General features: G+C 43.6%; 1 protein-coding gene across 5 annotated transcripts in view; it reads right to left on the reverse strand.

Moving 5' to 3' along the window:
- The window catches only part of col6a3 (collagen, type VI, alpha 3), a 48,780-nt gene extending 44,626 nt beyond the window's left edge, over positions 1 to 4,154 (reverse strand). For 2 of the 5 annotated variants that reach the window (XM_037976131.1, XM_037976130.1), the window contains exon 1: positions 3,900 to 4,154. The gene's annotated coding sequence lies outside the window, so the exon portion shown is untranslated. The remainder of the gene's footprint in view (positions 1 to 3,899) is intronic. The other 3 variants (XM_037976132.1, XM_037976133.1, XM_037976134.1) reach the window with 3 other exon arrangements.
- Between the last annotated feature and the right edge of the window lie 358 nt (positions 4,155 to 4,512).

Consider the following 4,512-nt stretch of genomic DNA (forward strand, 5'->3'; position numbering starts at 1 on the left):
CAGGACCGGGTTTAGAGCTCCAACAGGACCGGGTTTAGAGCTCCTATTTACCTAAAGGAGTCTTTAACTCGACTGATATCTGATTTATTTGTTGTTTGTGGTTTTCTGAAGCTGCAGGAGGAGCATCAAATCCAAATATTTACAGAGGACAGATGGTCTCTAATGTGTCTCGGATGGACGATACAATCAAACAGGACATGTATGTAAACACACACTGACACACACACCTCAGAAACAGGCGCTAACAGCTCCTACACACCATCTATGGCAGGAAGATGGCCTCCAGGCTCAGAGAGTCATCAGAGCTGCTCAGTAAACCAGACTTAGTTAAAGTGATCGGTCTGTGAGGACTCAGGAGAACCAGAACCAGTTCTCTGAGCCGCAGCAGGAAGAACCGCTCAGCTGCCAACATTTCACAGCTTTTCACAACAAACCGTCTCAGGAGATGAAACAATTCAACTTTACTGAAAGCTGCGTCTAAAACTTTTAGTTCTGATGTGTGAAGCTGACTCAGCTTCATTTCCTGTTTTCTGTTTTTCTTTTACAATCCAACTCCTTCTGCACACGTTTAGCTGTTCATCCTCTCAAACCTTCGGCTGTGACTTTTGGTTTTTGAACTTTCATATTCACCATTTATTTTCCAAATGTTTTCTCTGTAGAAATGCATTCACATTCCCTGCAGTTCCTGTAAAACATTGCTTTTTGCAAATTTGATCTTTTAGCTACCATTCTGCTACTTTTAGCTTCTAGCTAATCTTTTCCTTTTAGCCAGCCTGTTACTAAGTTTAGCTTTTAGTTAATCTTTTATCACCTTCAGCCCTTCAGAAAATCTATTTTCTGGGGTTGACTTTAGTTTTATTTAATTTATTTGTTCTTTATTTCCTTTCTTTATATTTTGTCTGTTTATTTTTCTTTTTGCTTTCTTCTCTCCACACCTGTTCACAGTAACTCGTTCATTAGCACACCTGTTCACAGTAACTCGTTCATTAGCACACCTGTTCACAGTAACTCGTTCATTAGCACACCTGTTCACAGTAACTTGTTCATCAGCACACCTGTTCACAGTAACTCGTTCATCAGCACACCTGTTCACAGTAACTTGTTTATTAGCACACCTGTTCACAGTAACTTGTTCATCAACACACCTGCTCACAGTAACTTGTTCATCTCCACACCTGTTCACAGTAACTTGTTCATCTCCACACCTGTTCACAGTAACTCGTTCATCAGCACACCTGTTCACAGTAACTCGTTCATCTCCACACCTGTTCACAGTAACTCGTTCATTACCACACCTGTTCACAGTAACTCGTTCATCAACACACCTGCTCACAGTAACTCGTTCATCAGCACACCTGTTCACAGTAACTTGTTCATTAGCACACCTGCTCACAGTAACTTGTTCATTACCACACCTGTTCACAGTAACTCATTCATCAACACACCTGTTCACAGTAACTTGTTCATTAGCACACCTGTTCACAGTAACTTGTTCATTAGCACACCTGCTCACAGTAACTCGTTCATTAGCACACCTGTTCACAGTAACTCGTTCATTAGCACACCCGCTTCTTGTCTTTTATCGTCTTCAGTCTTTTTTCTCTCTGCTCCTGTTTTCTACAGTTCTGTTCACCAGAATCAGACGTTTTAAAGACCTTTAATTAAATGAAAGGATTTTAATTTATCTTGCACCTGGTTTTTATTTTCCTCCTCCACGCCTCCAGAACACGACAAACTAAATGTTGATAAATGTTTTATTGTTGGCTTTCATTCATTTCATGCATTAGTTGTACTTCATTTAGTTTCTCTGTCTTCTCCTCATTTCGTCTCATCGACTCTGTTTGCCAGCTGCCACACCTGGATTGTGTTTATCCTTCTTTTGAACACTAAAAATGTCCAACAGTTTCATGTTTCCCACGCTAAGTCAAGACTTTATGCCATTTATTTTTCAGTTTCAGCTTTTTGGAAAACCTTCCACTAGTGGTTTAGTTTTGTTTGAGTAATTTTTTTTATTTGCTCTCACTTCTTCCACTCATCCTCTGGAAAGTTTGGAACTTCTTCCAGCAAATGTAGCTTAAAGACTGATGATGGTTGGAGGTTTTAATCTCCAACAGGATGATTCATAAAGAGCTGTCAGCTGATAGAACGTGGAGGACAAGACGTGTTAAAGAACACGTCTTTAAGAAACAGGAAACCAGTCACCTGATTTATCAGATTATCAGTTCAGCTGAAGATAAGGACTGAAACTGGGAGGAAAAACAGCCAACGTCCAAAGGAAACCTTTGGAAGACCTTCAGAAAGTTGTTGGTCCAGACCACTTTAAACAATCACAGAGACGTCTGGATCAGGACTTTTGCCCAGCATCTGGAACACCAACAAGAGTCCCTGATGCCAGCGTTCATAAATCAGTTTTTAATATCTGCTTACAGCCGTTTAAAGGAGATCGGGGGTTCCAGCTGGCTCCACAGCGCCCCTCTCTGGAGCCCTGCAGGGAGGACGGGGGCGACATGTGGGCTGCAGATGATGGGAGGATCAATCATGGAGTTTTAAGTTAAAGGGGATGGGGGGGCGATTCTGCACAGCTGGAGTGCGTTAGCCCGTCTGACACCTGACATGTGTGTTCAGACCATAACAGGCCATCTGAAGATTAAACCTGAAACTCATGAAGGATGAAAGAGGCGATAAATAATCTGCAGAGGCTGGGATTATTTTTGACGTCTGTTTTTGTCCTGGTGAGCATTTTAGCTGCAGTTTAGTCCAGTGGTTGCATTCTTTTTCATCCTTAAAGAGCAGGAATTTCTGCAGTCCTTCCCTTTTCTGAAAACGCCTCCAACTTTCCAGACATCTGCGCTACATCAAGGGAGGAAAGAAGAAAAAAAAAGCTGGAAAGTTGGAATCTGGAGTGCCATAAAACACACAAATGCTGATATCTAACAGATATTTGTTCAGCCTCCCCCTGATTCTCCTCCGCCAAAAACAAAAGGAATAAACAAAGTTTCCAAAAGGAACACTGCTCCGAAGTTATATGAGATTATTTGGGAAGCGTGAGACGAACGTGGCTTCCTTTCTGCTTTTTGAAATTAAAAATAAAGAAGCTGCTGGAACCGAATCCATCAGAAGCTGTTTAATAAAACCAGGAGGGGGAGGATTAATGACACCTGATGGAGCACGCTGCCCACCATCATCATCCTCATCATCACATTCATCCGTCCTGGAAACTCTGCCTTCACACTTTTCCACTCCTGCGTTCGTTTTGCAGGGAGGGTGTGGTTTTCAGCTACTGCTGCAGTGGAAACTCTTCATCAGAGCTCTTCATCATTAAAACTAACAGCCCGTTTCATCCAGCGCCGCAACTTAAAACATCTACATTTGCTCTGATTGCATCAAAACACATTTATTACCCCTTATAACTGAAGAGAGGAAGATAAGCTCTCATATCTCCGGGTCCATTTGACCCGAAGGCCACAGGAGGGTTAAGCAAACCCTTATTTTGAAAAGCAATTTCTCACAAGTTCACAGGTTAAACATAAAACTGTTGGATTTCAGCTGCAGCAGCTCATCAGATCGGTGTAATCTTTGCATCTGTAATTTATCCTGAGCAGAAACGAGGAGCAGGAGGATCTCACGCCCATCTGCAGGCGTCCAAACCTTCCTCAGCCAAGCTGCGGCTCACCTCCTGCCCTTCAAGCGCTCTCACTGCTTAAGTATAGGTTTGAGCCGGAGTGCTAACTGCACGCTGTTGGACATTTACAGGGTATAAGCCAGGACGCTCTGCACCGAGCTGTAATTATCACGAGCATCTCGGGTTCACGTGTTTATTTACAGAACATGCAGCTTTAAAGTTGGGGGAATTATTCAGACTTGTTCTGCGAAAACCACCAGAGACTCGGAAGACTCACCCTGAGCTGAAGAAGCTGCGCTCCACTGGATTTGTTTCGGAAGAACGAAGATTCAGGAAAAATGACTCTTGCTCATTATCCTCCTGGTAAAAATCCTCTCCTGGGCTTTTCCAGCACCTCCCTGTGGAAGGAGGCGGTGATGAGGCCGCTGATGTGCAGACAGAGGGGTCCGGAGTGAAGAGGGGGGGCTGGGACAGAAGGACACGAGCTCCCTGCCGGTCTCAAACCAGAGGAGCTGTGGTGCTCGGCTTCAGCCTGGGATGGGACAAACTTCCAAACTGCTGGAGCTTTGCCACCTTCCTCCTCTCCTCCCACTTTCTCCAAAGAAAGGAGGGAAAAATGTAAAGGGGGGGAGGTAAATGAAAACTAGACTCATGGCCCTGTTTGGTCTGGATGTGAGAAGAGAGGAGGATGATGTCACACATCTGCAGAGGGCTTCTCTCTTTACCTTCATTCTACATCTTCGTGACCTCTGCCAGCTCTCATGCTGCTCAGAATGGGCCATTATAATTACCTTTATGGGATGTTTTCTCTTCAGTTTGAATTATCAGCTGTTTGTTTGAAGAAACTTACAGAGTAGCACTAATAATCCATCCAGGACTGATTCCAAGCT

Source organism: Kryptolebias marmoratus, linkage group LG6 (assembly GCF_001649575.2).
Source record: "Kryptolebias marmoratus isolate JLee-2015 linkage group LG6, ASM164957v2, whole genome shotgun sequence".
NCBI lineage: Eukaryota > Metazoa > Chordata > Actinopteri > Cyprinodontiformes > Rivulidae > Kryptolebias > Kryptolebias marmoratus.